A 17,168-nucleotide genomic window follows, 5' to 3' on the forward strand; every position below is an offset into this window, starting at 1 on the left:
ATCAGAAGATATGGCATATGTAAGATCATGAGTCTTGTTCCCTTGAACTAAGGAAAATAACTTATTAGAGGACCCTAGGCATAACAAGTTGAGCATATTGAAAATCTCGTAGTCCTACATCCCGCATGACCCTCATAGTTCCTTATGTGCCAACCTTTAAGGAATTGTGAGGTGGGAAGAACGCCGATAATGTTAAAGCGTTGGGAAAGTGTAGAGGCCGATTTACACTAAAAATCATTGAAAAACCAAGGGTAGGCAGACCCCCTTTCTCTATCCTCTGGGGGAGCCACATCACACACTACCCACAGTCCCATACCCCACAACCCCGTAGTCCCACAACTTCACACTACCCATAGTCCCGCATCCCACATATCAGCGAGGTCTCGGGGCACATACTTAAGGTTATCGGTAGTTCAAATTGTCGAATGCCAATATCGGATCCTACAAGTCTCGTCGTCCTGCTGGTCCCCGCATCCCACAAGTCCCACAGGTTTGCAGCTCCCACCCATCCCCGCATCCCACATCTCGGCGACCCCGCAGTCCCACAGTCACATCAAACTCCAAAACCTTATCGGGTGCCAATCTTGCAATATAGTGTGAAATAATAGAGGAGGGTTGAAAAAGTTTAAGAGAAAAAATCATGGAAAAACCAAAGCCAGGTCGCTCACTTCTCTCTCCTCCACGTGGCAGTACGAGGATATGGTAGATCCCACATGTCGCAATCCGACAATATCGATGAATCGATGAAATTTTCATTTCAAGACCGTGTGAGGCTTGATTCTATGATACAATGTAAAAATTATGGGAGGGCCCAAATTCATGAACAAAGGAAATGCACGTGAAAACAAGGTTAGGTAAGCCTTTTTCTCTCTCCTCTATGGGGCCACAGGGCGGCATACGATTGGTCCTTAGAGCTAAAGTGGCAGCTAATATTATCAATGTGTTGTGGGGAAAAGTATCCGACTCGGAATGACCCTATCCCTACTCTAAGGGCGATAGTTCCTTAGCAACAACTGAAAGTAAAGCTTTGATATTTTCCTTTATGAAAGTACAGAGAAGGAAGAAAAGATTGACCAACCGATATCCTTCGCTTTTGTCGATCTTGTCTTCTCTCTTCGTCCCTTGCTTCCAGCTCCTTGTTCCCTTGCCGGCCCAGCTACACAAAGATCCTGCACAAACAAGGGAGGGAAACTACAAGAAACATGTACTCATAACTGATGCATGGATTAGAGTGAATCAGATATACAAGTAAATACAATACATCAATGCAATACAAGTATATAGGAGAACATTCAAAGCTTTATTGATAGAAGTAAAAGGTTCTGAGAAGGTTACAACCATCAATGGCTCCAATCCAGCAGCACCTCCCCAGCAGCAAGAAATCTCCTCTTCACCTCTATAAAAGCAATCACCCAATAGCTCTAACTGTAAACCAACAACACTTCCTTGCTTTGCACAAAATTCCAGCCTCCCTAGACCTCATAGAAGAGCTCTATATATAGGAGATTTGGAGAAAGGATGAGTCAGCTTGAGGCTGGCATAAAGCTGACTAGTGTCCTCTCCCACTTTAGTTAAACTTCAGTTCTTGAGTCCACTTGGAGATCCTTGCTTACACATGGAGATCAAGTACCTCTTACTCATCACAGGGCGAATCCCTTGAACCAAGTGTCAGTTTGGAAGCTTCCTGGGCAATTGACACCTTGCAGAATGACTGTGCCACTTGGCCAATCTCGCCCAGCGCAGGTAGCCTTCATTGGAGTTGACTTTCAGCACAGGTACAAGGAGGAGCAGTTGACATTTAGCGCAGTTGCTCAGTGGAGCAGCTGACATGATCCAAAATAAGCCTGTTTTTGAGTGTTTTCAGGTGGAGAACTGATGGGAAGTGCTGTGGTTTGCTGACCTTGTTTTTCTAGGGGTAAGAACAACATTTTTAGGGACTGAGGATCCCTGTAATTATTGACATTTCATGCTCCATGCTGCGAGGCACAAAAATGTCTATAACAGTTGCCCCCTAAAGTATGAGGCCGTTTATCGGGTGAAATGCTTTATCTAGAGGGTCCGAAGTTCATTCCAGTGCTGAGGAGGCGCCCTGTAATACAATACAATACAATACATTATTTTTCATTCTGCTTTCATGATCTAGCTGAGGCGGGCATTCCCATGCTCAGCTTTATAAATACATTTTGGTACATAGAACAGACGATCGTCTGATAGTAGACTGATAATTCTCTGCTGAAATTATCATCCTTTGAATAGGATGATCATCTGCTGCAATGATGTACATGACAAATGCTTTTATATTTCCTGAATATATATCACAGCCCGGATGGATGAAACTAGATCCGGGGTCTTCAAACTCGTTCGATCTTCACTCTAAGTACAAGTCGATCCATGTGAGAATTGCGTTGAAGTCGAACATGGAAAGACATCGCTTGATTACCGGTCAATGATGAAAACCGTTAACAAGCGCGAGAGGAATCACCGATAATGATAATGACCCTCAAGGTACTACAGTACAATTCACGTGGCGTGAATAAATGACTTGGCGTCGAACGCCACGCAAAATCTTCTGGTCGAAGGTCATTGATGTATACCTGTCGCCGGAAGTGAGAAACTTGCCATTGAGGCATGCAAGCTTCAAAGTACTGATGGGGGGTGTTCCGAGATCAACTTCTTGGATAATGAGCTGAAGTCGACAAGAAGCGATCCGTCAAAGGAGGGCCTTAACGAATCCCACATCAGTGACACGGAACGGAGCTAATGATTTTAGTGGAGGTGCTAATGATTTTAGTGGAGGTGAAAACAAACTGTGACATATGATTCAGGGTGGCGATCATGAATGGATGAAGGATAATGTATGGCAGTGGATGGGACACGGTTGACACTTTCAGAATGACCTCTCTTGAACATATAACGACACTGATGCGATGGATCGGTAGCATTACCCCAAATGTGGATGGTTTGGTGAGGACCATGGTGATGAGACCGGTGAATGAAACAACCCAACCCGATGTGGTACGGAGGAAAAGTGTCATGTTCAAGAGCGACTTGCTACCATTAAACTTTGATGTTCTCCCAATTTTTCCCCAGTCATTTCTGACCAGTACCTCTTTATTTTTGTCAAGCTTGAGGAGGATAACATATGCTTGTTCTATAACCTGCCCTTCGGGCAAGCCCATCGCTATGATTTAACGAGCTTAGCGAAAGGGAAACTCGTTCTCGTCTAAAGACAAGTTTGTCGCTATTCAATGAATTTTAACGAGTCTAACGACAAGGATAACCCGATCCTTTTCATTTTTAGAGAGTCTGAAAAGGTACATAAAGTCAACTCCAGAATTCCTTTTTCGTCATCTAATCCCTTAAGTCCGAAAAAGTATAAAACAATACAGAAGGGATGAATTTTCGATTGTTTTAACGAGCCGAACAAAACAAGCGCTCGATCTTTTTGTGCAATAATCCCTCAGGTCCAAAAAGATTAAAATCTAGAGGAGGGATAGCGTTCCGGTCGTTTAACGAGCTGGAAGGCCAAAACTCGGCAAAATTTTCATATTTTACGAGTCAGAAAAGAGCTCAAAGATGACTCGTCTTTTGAGGAACGAGTGATAAACATGGATAGCAACTGATTCCAGGTACAGGTTGGAATTTTCCAATCACGGCAGTGTCACAAGGATGGCTAGGTGAAATCACTCTTCGCAGCTGTTTCTCAAAAGAGGTAAACACACAAATGGAGGTGAATGATCGGCCAAATGAAAAGTGGAGGTGACGGTGCACAAACACGACCAAGGCTCTTATGGCTGATGAATTTACGATCTCAAAAGGTTATTTACCGGTTCATTTTTTCTGAATGAGCTTGAACTCTAAAGGAAAGCCTGCTCATAAACTTATGTTTATTTTTTAACGAGCATGAACTATGCGCTAAAACTGCTCGGATCTTGCGTTTATTTTTTAACGAGCATGAACTATGTGCTAAAACTGCTCGATATACCAGTCATCGAATAAGAACGCCTCCTGTGAGATAGCTATTTTTTAAGGAGCTTTACCTCACGAAGCTATGCTCCAATTTTGGCAAGTTTTTACCTTTGCCCCACAGACTTTCTTCATGCAAGGTCGGAAACGGCTAATCCTACGAGTTTAAAGGGTTAGACCTACAGGTTTAAAGGGAGGACCTAAAAATTTAAAAAAATAAATAGTCGTCCCTTGCTCACATTCCAAAAGTTTGCATGCCCCCAGGTATAAAGTATAATTTTGAGATACCGCCATCTCTTACTTATTATCCGAAAAGGGTTCTATTTGCTGCCGCAAATCAATCTCTTTCTTTGGCGATGTCTATCATTGGGACTTACTCAAAGATGGTTACCCTCTGTCACAACAATATAATCTCCTTCTTTGGAGGCTGCCCCTACTTATCCTTCAAAACATTTGTTTTAATGGGTGAGGCTTGCTTTTCCCCAAAGATGGTTAATACTTGTTGCAATAAGGGAATTCCTACTTGGGCAGTACCCACCTATTTAGACAAAGGTGAATGACTCTTTTGCCAAACACATAACTTTAACAAAAGAATATTATTCCAGAACAACCTCTCTTCCACCGCCGGACGGGGTACGGACTAGTCATATTCTTCTGCGGAGATTCTACTTTATACCCAGGGTTTCTTCTGCCCGAAGCAGACCAGGGTGCATGCCCCCTGGGGTCCAGTCTTTCTTTCCAAATCACTCGCACTCATCGGGAAGGAGGACTGGGGGTGGAGGCATATCTTGAGTGAACAGACCATTTAGGATTGGTATTTGACTATTTGCGATGCGAGATCCCGGAAATGAAAGTTGGTCTACGAGCTTGACCATCCTTCCTTCGTGTGGAAAACACATTACTCTAAAGAGTGAGGAGACTATCGCTCCCATGCAATAAATATAGTCACGTCCAAGGAGTAGGTTATAATCCAAGGGTCCTTGGACGACCATCACGTTCAAATTAACGGTCTTCCCTTTCAATGTAACAGGCACATTGGGGAGGATTCCTAATGGTCGACTGGTTCCTTTATCAAAACCTGAGAGATTTCTTAACTCAGGTAAAAGCGCCGGGGAACCCAGTGCTTTCCAAGCAACAGAGGAAAGGATACTCACAGACGCCCCCTCATCAATGATAGTACCAGCCATAATCATTCTATAGATCTGGACAATGATTCTGAATGGTATACTGGCTGGTAGCCGGGGTCTGCCTAGTTGATTCCAATCAAAGGATACAACCAGGTTGCTTGGTGGTGGGACCGAATATACGGCCGGGTATGACCCTGATGATGTTCCTTCCTGCGATAAAGGAATGGGCGCATTGCCCTGACGCTCATCAGAGTCGGTGCTAATGAAAAGAATCTGGATGGTGTCATCCTTATTCTCTTCAGTGAGGGTGTCGCATGAAGATGACTCTTCGGCGACGGTGTCATTTGAAGATGGGTCTTCAATGACAGAGTCATTGGACGATGAAACCTCTGAAGGAAGAACCAGGTCAACTGCTGTTTCGACCTTTAGACTCTCGTCTGGTCTGGATTCAGCAGGTTCATTCTCAATGACCGACACTTCAGCTGACCACTTGGGCGGGTCAACTGGATTTTCAACTATCAAGGGATTAGGCGCGAGTTTTTGGTATCCAGGAGGAAGTCGTAACGGTGAAACCGGACGATCTTCCAAAACTCTCTTGGCCTCATCTAAGAATGGACATTTGTGGATGGCATGCTTGCCTTCACACAATACACAGGGTGATCTTGGTCTCCCTCTTCGTCCTTCACTCTCGCTAGTTGATGGACTGCAATCAACATGACTATCAGAGGTTGATGCTACCGGATTGTGCAACCTCGGGGACCAGTCCCTTAGTATCCGGGGAATACAAGGACAATCACGATGGAAGTGGGTCCCTTTGCAAATGACACATGGCGATTTAGGCCCGGTCGGTGCAGTGTGTGGGTTTTTGTCAGCTGTCTTCTGCTTGCCCCCAGTCGCCTTCGCCATAGGCTCCTTCTGCTTCTTTTCTTTCTTCTTCTTTTCCTTCTTCTCCTCGGGAGGTTGACTTTTGCCAGCCCTACCTTGCGAAGATGAAGGATCAGAGGAAGTATTGTAAGAAGTGGAAGGCTGGTGGGTAGTTCTAGACTGTTCTGACTGTTGATTCGACTGCTCAGGATTAGTGGCGATCTGGACTACATTAGTTGAAAAGAGCCATACAGGTAGGCCAATTGTCAATCCTGGAAGTGACAATGTCGCCATATGAGGCGCACCAACATCTCCCCAAGAGGAGAAGGGATTTGGACTTCTGCCAAGGTTGCTTCCTTGGTTGGTGGGCTCCATACTTTTCAACTGAAAGATCAACGTGGGAATAACAGGTGATTATGTTCCGCTTAAAATAAATTTTATTAACGACGCTTTTTAGACACAAACTTGCTTTTTCATGTTTTAAGAGTCGAGAAAAAGCTAAAGATGACTCTAGTCGCCTTCGATGTATTAACGAGCCCGAAGTGACAAATGCTCGGTTGGACTTTTTCAGTTATAGAGTTTGAAAAAGGCCAAAAGAAACTGCTCTGGAGATCTAGGCAGAGGGTGTGCCAAACCTTTCGCGAAACCACAGAATATGTTTTACGGTACGGGTGGTCGATCTTCGTGAATGCTGTGTTCACTGCATCGCGATCAGTAGGGCGGTCCACACGGCTTCCTATGGATAAAAGATAATTGCCTATAGGGGTCTCCCAATATATACTCGACGGTACGTGGGAGCACAAGTCCGTATTAGTGCCACCGACTCTCAGGAGGAATCACCCACCTTCGTAGAGATCGACAGTCACTATGTTTAACGACGCCGGAACACGTCTCTACCTAGACCTCTAGATGTTTGCGTTATGTTACAAAGCATTGTTATGTAAATTGGATTTATTTTAATGTTGATCTTGCTTAGCAGTTTGCCTTTAAGGATCACCACGAGATGTATATATACAACTTCCTACATGCAATCTAAGATGAGAAGCAAAACTTTTCGATCTTTCAACTTTGAAAACCTTAATCTACTGAGGGAAAAGAGGATATCAACTTTTCTCACAGATCATAGAACACACACTAAAATGCAAATTTTCCTAAATCGTCAAGCACACATTCAAATGCAAAATGCACAATGCAGATATTTCTTTTCGTTGTCCTTAATGTTGATGTAAGAAAAAAAGGAAATTGTTGTATAACTTTGAATCTAATTTCGAGCGAAAGTAAACAAGCTTGTCCAAAATCAAAAGACACCTTAAGATCGACTTGTTTAGACATTGGAAATGTATAGATTCAAACCATAAAATGAAAAACAAACAAACTCAAACAGCCATGAACAGTAATAAAACTAGCTCTTAAGATCACAAAGACACTTTTACAGTTCAGGATCTAAGAGGCCACAGCTATACTGGTTCGCTTTTCACAATGGGAAACTGTAACTGGAGCAAGAAATACTGAAAGAACAATCACAGTTTCATCACACAACTGAGACGGAATAATGTCAAGGAAAGTTGGTTTACAGCAAGTACAATGACAAGCAATCAGCAGCAAAATAACAGTGAAAACAGGGCTAAGACACAGTGGGAAACCTCAGGAAGACATAGCCTAACTGGATCAGCGCAGGCTCTGGTCTGTCAAATTGACTCTCAGCGCAGTTCCCGAAGGGAGTACCTACGCTGGAATGCAGACTGCCTGTGGACAGCCTGCACTGAGACACGAGAGTTGCGTTTACAAGGATTTCCGGGTCATAAAAAACTCAAAAATTCACTGTTTTTGCTGAAATAAAAAGCTATAGGTCAAGTACAAGCTAAGGGATGATCAAGAGGATGAAAAGCTATCACAAAGAGTACAAGAGTCTTTTGTAGATCAGCTCTTCAAATCATGAATCTGCTCATGCAATGATCAAGAGTAGCAGCCCCTCTACTTCGCTTTTGATATAGTCAAAAGCTTTTCGATTTGGTACTCTTTGGTTCAGGAAATGAATAGCAAAGATACTACAAACACCAACAAGATACTAGGCTCCCCAGCGGAGTCGCCAGTTTGTTGTGGGGAAAAGTATCTGACTCGGAATGACCCTATCCCTACTCTAAGGGCGATAGTTCCTTAGCAACAACTGAAAGTAAAGCTTTGATATTTTCCTTTATGAAAGTACAGAGAAGGAAGAAAAGATTGACCAACCGATATCCTTCACTTTTGTCGATCTTGTCTTCTCTCTTCGTCCCTTGCTTCCAGCTCCTTGTTCCCTTGCCGGCCCAGCTACACAAAGATCCTGCACAAACAAGGGAGGGAAACTACAAGAAACATGTACTCATAACTGATGCATGGATTAGAGTGAATCAGATATACAAGTAAATACAATACATCAATGCAATACAAGTATATAGGAGAACATTCAAAGCTTTATTGATAGAAGTAAAAGGTTCTGAGAAGGTTACAACCATCAATGGCTCCAATCCAGCAGCACCTCCCCAGCAGCAAGAAATCTCCTCTTCACCTCTATAAAAGCAATCACCCAATAGCTCTAACTGTAAACCAACAGCACTTCCTTGCTTTGCACAAAATTCCAGCCTCCCTAGACCTCATAGAAGAGCTCTATATATAGGAGATTTGGAGAAAGGATGAGTCAGCTTGAGGCTGGCATAAAGCTGACTAGTGTCCTCTCCCACTTTAGTTAAACTTCAGTTCTTGAGTCCACTTGGAGATCCTTGCTTACACATGGAGATCAAGTACCTCTTACTCATCACAGGGCGAATCCCTTGAACCAAGTGTCAGTTTGGAAGCTTCCTGGGCAATTGACACCTTGCAGAATGACTGTGCCACTTGGCCAATCTCGCCCAGCGCAGGTAGCCTTCATTGGAGTTGACTTTCAGCGCAGGTACAAGGAGGAGCAGTTGAAATTCAGCGCAGTTGCTCAGTGGAGCAGCTGACATGATCCAAAATAAGCCTGTATTTGAGTGTTTTCAAGTGGAGAACTGATGGGAAGTGCTGTGGTTTGCTGACCTTGTTTTTCTAGGGGTAAGAACAACATGTTTAGGGACTGAGGATCCCTGTAATTATTGACATTTCATGCTCCATGCTGCGAGGCACAAAAATGTCTATAACACAATGATCTGGTAGTATGGAGGACACATGGCAGTATAGATGTTGACGTGGTAGGGGACACGTGTCACTTAGTTTTAGCATTTTCATGGGTCCTATTGGGCCATTTCTGGGTGACACATATCACTACTCACATGTCACACATGGCAATGATGATGTCATCCCTCATATCGGTGATCGCATGAAATGAAATTATTTCCTCCGTCGATGCTCCTCCCCAGCTATAATTGCGATAAGGAAGAAGCCCCCGGATGCGATATTTCATAGTCTCTATTTGATAAACATTTCGAGTCCCGACTTCAGTTGATGCGGTGTAAGAGAAAATCAAAGGGTATTTCACATTATAAAATAAAAAGGCCCTTTGACACAAGTTTAAAGGCCTTAGCGCCTGAAAGGTTAAAGCCCCTGGTCTTAGCCCGTGGTTATATGAAGAAAACAAAGATAAGTGTGCTACATCAAAGGGGGATTAAGAGGGAAATCAAAAAGTACCTATTTTGCCCGTTTTAGAAGTAAAAATATCATGGCTAACAAACTTCGTTGTTACACTACATCAGGGCATCGATAGTGCAGGATTGTGCAAATCTTTCAAAGACATTTAGCTTGGAAGTAGGGGTGTTTAATGGAGGGATGGTGCATTCAAACTAGGTGTGGGCACATTCATGAGAAAACTATTCTGCAATATGCATCCAAAGTCAACACCGAATGCAGCTGTAACACTACATATAGAAGATCGAGCATTCAAAACCAAGTATGGGTGAAATAAAAAATGGCTCTTTATGACCTGCTTCCAAGTTCCGCATCGAAGGCACTAAAGGCAGAAATGACAGGAGTTAGCTGAGCAGAATAGGGAACCATACCATGAACTAGATGTAGCTTGAAGCCGAACTAATTACAGGGATCAGCACAAAGATATTGCATTAATGTTTCATATGTTTTGGGATCTTGTGATGTGATTTCCTTTATGAGGCAATTACTATTTTTTGTGATGCTTTCTGGACATAGAGCCTTCCCTGGCTAAGACCACAAGCTGATTTGACAGCTGAGACTCAACCCAGGGATATTTTGTAATGTATCATGATTGATAATGCACCCCTTCTTCTTATAAATAAGGGGTAGAAACACTGAATAAAGGTTCCTAAATCTGCAAAGTTACCTTGATATTTTTGTGAGACTGTATCACTTAGTTACATATATCTTGCAGAATATCATAGGAGTAGTGATGATTCCTGCTTTGAATTATTACGGTGTTTTGTTTCCTGTTTTCATCCATTTTTCCTATTTTCTTCTCTCAATTCATGTAATAGTAGATGCTCGAATATTTCATACTTACCTACAGATTCATTTTCATTGAGATGTTAATGCACATGCCTGTTTGATGGGTTGAATTTATATCTTTAAACTACACTACATGAATCATAACATCTAGTTTCTTTTCAGTCCATTATATCTACTTGAAACTCAGATAATTGTAGCAAATCTCATGGTTTCAGGCTCTATGGTTTTAATATAGATTTCCTGTTTCTTTTAACTCTACATTTTTAGTTATCCATTCTCTTTGTCTTCTCTCATTTGTTCCATAAAGATGATTAAACTGTAAGCTTTTGAAGTGCTAAGCCTCCACTATTTTCTATTATATTTCTGGAAAATGTGTATGCGTAGAAATATTGAAATACCTGACCTGTATCTTTGGATGAAAGAAACAACTCATGCCTCTTATATATGTGTATAGAACATGGGTTATGTCTCCTCCTTTTGTAGAATCATTTGATACACACCGAATTAGATGTACCCAGGCACTGGTCTTGTAAGAAATCTAAGGTTGTCTCTGGGAGCGACATCATCTTTTGGTGCCATTGCTGGGGAATGTATTGAAGGATTTTCCCCCTAGGATATGGAAAATTGAGCACCCTTCGTGTAGGTGAGTGAAGTCTATTCTGATTGAATTCACATCACCTTGGCAACTCCACACCCCCCTCATTATCATTCATCACCCTGGCTTTTAAAAGGCCTCATACTCACTTTGACATCTCTCAGTAGAAAGCCCCATTTGTATTTGACCCTGAAAAAATAATTTCTTGGAAATTCTAGAAAGAGAAAAATCCCCCTACCTGTGCTACCATCTCACTAGTCTTCACAACTTCCTCCTAGAATTCTTAGCAGGATTGTTGCTCATTATTCAGGATTGGCTCCTAAGATCCTGAAATACCCTTCTTCCCATCCAACTGTAGGAATTTACAGGGTAAGTTCCTCAGAAAGAACACCAAAAGGACACCGCTCACAACCATATCACAGATCAATACACCAGTATTTTTGACGTGGTTAAAACCCTCAAAGAGGGAAACAGTCAACGGCCTGCGCCAACGTGGCTACTACAGGCAATTTATTAATCAAAGAATGAAAATTTACATAAGCTTCTCTCGTGCACGGATTACCCAAACAATGACCCTCCATGCGCTTTAAATAGAACTCATGGACCAATCGGGTGTCAAGCCACGGATCAAGTGTCGGTAATACCAAGGAGAGAATGAACCGTCGGATCACTACATATCGTGACCGTCGGATTGTAAGTTACAAAATGTACAACGGTAAAGAAACACACTTTACCTAACTCTATACCTAACTCTAAACTAGACCAAGTTGTACTTAACTATTTCCTATGTGTCGGAATATCCTAACATCCCCCCTTAAGAACAACTTGGGATAGGATTGAAGGATTTACAAATATGACACAATAGGAGAAGGAAGGAGGCACTAGAGCCTATCCCCCCTAGTGACAACTTCCTGAACTCCAAGCATATATCGAAGTTTAGTGAACTTCGCCTCTGTGAGAGCCTTTGTGAAGATGTCTGCAACCTGATCATCTGTTGGACAATATTGCACTTCAAGAACATGGTCATGAATGAGCTTTCTGATGAAGTGCATGTGTAGTTCAATGTGTTTGCTGCGCTGATGCTGGACTGGATCTTTGCATAGCTGAATGGCACTTTGATTATCACACCAAAGTGTGGTTGGATGTTGCTGCTCAAAGCCAAACTCTGATAGGATCTGACGAAGCCACAAGGCTTCCTTACTAGCTTCCACGGCACCACGATACTCTGCTTCTGCTGACGAAAGAGAAATGGCAGCCTGTTTCTTACAAGCCCATGTAATAGGTCCTGAACCAAGAGTGAAGACATAACCGGCAGTAGACTTCCGATCATCAGGGTCACCAGCCCAATCAGAATCAGTGAAACCAACTAATAGAGGAGCTGCTTTGGCACTGTAATGAATCCCAAACTGTACTGTACCTCGAACATAACGAAGTATTCTTTTAGCTGCTTTCCAATGACTTTCACGGGGGTTTTGCATAAAACGAGCAACAAGGCCAACAACAAAGGAAAGGTCAGGACGAGTATGGGTTAAATACAAGAGTTTTCCTACAAGTTGACGGTATAAGGTAGCATCAACTTCAGGAGAAGTACAAGAGACTGAAAGTTTGACTCCAGACTGAAAGGGAGAAGGGGCTGGCTTACAGTCTTCCATGTGAAAATGACGAAGAATATCACAAGCATACTTGGACTGGGAAAGGAAAATACCCTCCTTGGATTGCAAGACTTGAAGACCGAGAAAATAGTGTAAGTGTCCTAAGTCTGTCATTTCAAATTTCTTTTTAAGGCTGGACTTCACATGGTTTATAAGGTTGGGATCACTACCAGTAAGAATAAGATCATCAACATAAAGAACAAGGATGATAAGAGAGTTGCCCACTTTCTTGGTGTAGACAGTATTGTCAGAATAACACCTAGAAAAGCCAGATTCTAAAAGAAAGCTATCCATTTTGGCATACCAAGCCCGAGGAGCTTGCTTGAGACCATAAAGGGATTTCTTAAGTCGACAAACAAGGCTGGAGTCTGTTTGTATGAAGCCAATGGGTTGTTCCATATAGATTTCTTCCTGCAAGTCCCCATGCAAGAAGGCAGATTTAACATCCATCTGATGGACTTCCCATTTTAAAGAGGCAGCAAGGGAAAGAACAAGGCGGATAGAGTTCATTTTGGCAACAGGGGAGAAGGTTTCAGTGTAGTCAATGCCTTCAACCTGTGAAAAGCCCTTAGCAACAAGACGAGCTTTATGTTTATCAACTTTCCCATCTGGTCCATACTTGGTTCTGTAAACCCATTTACATCTAACAAGTTTGCGTCCCTTTGGTAGAGGAACAAGATCCCATGTATCATTTGCCAACAATGAATGATATTCTTCATTCATAGCTGCTTCCCAATGTGGATGGCCTGAAGCTTCTGCAAAAGTGTCAGGATCATGATTTACTGGAGCTTGAGCCAGTAAAGAAGAGGCTCTTTCAAACTGAGAACGTGTACGTCGCTGATCTGTAGGATCACCGGCAAGATCACCTGCTGCATCCCGAGTAGCACGGACCCATCTTGGAAGTTGAGGATCCTGAGAAGGTGGGGGAGGATTATCATCCTCACTTTCATCATCTGAAGAAGAAATGTTTTCAAAAGTAGAAGAGATAGGAAGAGGTGGCACATCCGCCGGACTAGGCTCGCAGGCCGATTTATTTTCATCAAATTTTACATCTCTTCTAATGATAACATTTTTGGACTTAAATGGAATAAGTCTATAACCTTTTACATCTTCAGAATATCCAACAAAAGTACATTTCTCACTCTTAGGTTCTAAAGCTTTATGCTTTTCATCTGGAATATGGGCCCATGCTTCACTTCCAAAAACACGAAAGTGACTTACATCTGGTTTAATGGAACTCCAAGCTTCTTCTGGAGTGATATTCTTTAGAACCTTAGTAGGAGTGCGATTGATTATATAATTTGCACAATTAATTGCTTCGGCCCAAAAACTAAGACTGAGTCCTTTAGATTGCAGCATACAATTAGCCATTTCCTTTAAGGTGCGATTTTTCCTTTCAGCTACACCATTTTGTTGTGGAGTGTATGGAACAGTATGTTGCATTTGAATTCCATTTTCGGTGCAAAAGTTGATGAATGTGTTTTTAACATATTCTCCACCATTATCAGTTCTTAGCTTAAGAATTTGATGTCCAGATTGTTTTTCAACAAAGGCTTTGAAGGCCAAAAATGTGTTAAATACTTCGCTCTTGAGTTTTAAGAAGTATACCCAAGTGCGTCTGGAGAAATCATCAATGAAAGTTAAGAAATACTTGCAGCCAGAGAATGAAGCAACAGGAAGTGGACCACATAAATCACTGTGCACAAGCTGTAAAGGGGCTGAGGCGTGCCAAGAGGCACGTTTGTCAAAACTGTCCCGATGATGTTTTCCGAGTACACATCCGGAACAAACACCATCTCTGCAAGATACCATAGGAAGACCTGTCACCATATTTTCTTTACATAGATGCTGAAGGGAGCGATAGTTTAAGTGACCAAATCGCTCATGCCAAAGTTTGCTCACTTCATCATTATGAGCAACAAATACTGAGGGAAGATTTGATGACCCAAAGTTGTGAAACTTATACAACCTTGTGGAATCATCAGCAATACCAGTAGCTAGAATCTGTTTAGGATCTCTTAGATCCTTGATTACAACATCATGAGGTGAAAATTCAACAATTTTACCTTCACCTGAATGAGTTATCTGATATACAGATAGAAGGTTGCAGGATAAGGTTGGAACACATAATACATCATTAAACTGACCATTGTCTAGATGAACAGTTCCAGTCCCTACAACATTAAGAGATCTATCATCACCAACATATATATTTTTGGTGTTACAATCATTTAAAGAAGAAAACATGGCTTGGTTTTTGGCCATGTGATAAGAGGCTCCAGAATCAATGAGCCACTCATGAGAAGGAGAAGAAGAAGATACATTTAATGCATAACCAGACTGAGATGATTGACAATGACATGCAGAAAGTGCCATTCCGGAAGTTGAAGTTGAAGTATGCTCCACATGGATGTTATGTTTCTTCATTGCGGCTTCCAAGGCTTCCATCTTCTTAAAGCATTTAGATTCTAAGTGGCCATCTCGATTACAAAAGTTACAATGTCTATCAGTCTTCTTCCATTTGTTTTTATTGGTCTTATCATTTTGCTGAAATGATCTTTCATTTTGAGGCTGAGTTGGTTTAGGACCATTCTTTTAGGATATGAATTCTTAGGATTCTTTGAATTTGGTTGCTGTTGGGCGGCTAATGCTTTTCTTGTTCTCTTATTAAAGAATCACAAAAAGAGTCAAAGGAAGGGGCCTTGTAGTCTTTTCCTTGACAAATGAAAGCTTCCCTTGTAGAATGGAAGGTGGAAACAAATACAGAGTAGGCTGGTCCCAACTTAGTAAGGATGGAATAAATAAGGTTACTATCTTCTTTCTTAACCTTAACACCTTCCAAGAGATATCTAAGGGTCTTGAATTTGGACAAGAAATCTTCAATGCAAGAAAAATTATTAGGATCCAATGTAAGCAACTCATTTTCAAGTTGATGGGCTCTAATTTCATTTTTAATCCCAAAAACTTTAGTGAGTTTTTCCAATGCTTCATGAGGAGTCTCAAGTTCTGCAATATGGAATCTAAGATCAGGAGAAATAGACATCCCTATCAAACCACGTGCTTGATCTTGTCTATTTTCCCATTTTGCAGCCTTGTCTTCATCTTTTGGTTTCTTCTCTTGGTCTGTGGCTATTCTGTAGAGACCTTTACTTCTAAGTAAATCTTCCATGTAGGCTATCCATTGGAAGTAGTTAGTGCTGTCAAGAATGACTTGGCATGGACTTTCCATTTAAAAAAAAAATGAAGCTGAAGATGCTGAAAGTAAGTGTTCCAATGGATAGATCTCGAAAAATTAGGCTGTTTAAAAAAAAACGGCTCCGAAAAAGGCTTCCGGATGAAGAAGTTATGGCTTTTGAAAAAAAAACATTTGAGAGAGAGAGAGAGAGAGAGAGAGAACGGGGGGGGGGGGGGCCTTGGTTTGCGTGCTTGCCTTGAGAAAGCTCTTTTTCCCTACAAAACACAAAACACAAAACACAAAACACAAAACACAAAACCCAACACGAATATGCAAAGAAAAACGAACCTTGCGGCTCGAAGTTAGCTTTAGCAAAAAAACTAGATATATTAAAAAAATGAACCTTGCGGCTCAAAGTTAGCTTTAGCCGAAAAACTAAATATTTTTCTCAATGTTTCTGATTTTCCGAGATCACACTAAGGTGCAGGGAAAAGAGCATACGCATGAGAAAAATCCTTCCTTTCTGTTTCTGATTTGCCCAGATCGCACAGAGTCGCAGGGCAAAGAGCATACGCAGAAATGAAAGGTATAGATCCGGTTAAAAAAAAGCTAAATAAACTGAAACCGAAATAAGCAGAGAGAAAATAACAGTAAACTGCAAATAAACACTGTATACCTCCTGATCTGAAAAATGACGTAGCTAGGGCTACCAGAAACCTTTTTGCGTGAAACAAAAGGGGTTCCTCACTGGAACAGATGCTCCGAACGCAACAGAGCAGTCCTCTCGGCCCGAAAGCAGTCAGAAACATCAGATCTAGGAAACAACAATCAGATGCAGTTCTGCCGGCTTCAGATTTGGATCACCAACGGACGCGGCCCTCAAATAGCTCTGATACCATGTAGGAATTTACAGGGTAAGTTCCTCAGAAAGAACACCAAAAGGACATCGCTCACAACCAGATCACAGATCAATACACCAGTATTTTTGACGTGGTTAAAACCCTCAAAGAGGGAAACAGTCCATGACCTGCGCCAACATGGCTACTACAGGAAATTTATTAATCAAAGAATGAAAATTTACATAAGCTTCTCTCATGCACAGATTACCCGAAAAATGACCCTCCATGCGCTTTAAATAGAACTCATGGACCAATCGGGTGTCAAGCCACGGATCAAGTGTCGGTAATACCGAGGAGAGAATGAACCGTCGGATCACTACATATCGTGACCGTCGGATTGTAAGTTACAAAATGTACAACGGTAAAGAAACACACTTTACCTAACTCTATACCTAACTCTAAACTAGACCAAGTTGTACTTAACTATTTCCTATGTGTCGGAATATCCTAACACCAACCACT

This window comes from Pinus tabuliformis, chromosome X, assembly GCF_031772625.1.
Source record: "Pinus tabuliformis cultivar Carrire ecotype Pingquan chromosome X, CPIR1, whole genome shotgun sequence".
Classification (NCBI taxonomy): Eukaryota; Viridiplantae; Streptophyta; class Pinopsida; order Pinales; family Pinaceae; genus Pinus; species Pinus tabuliformis.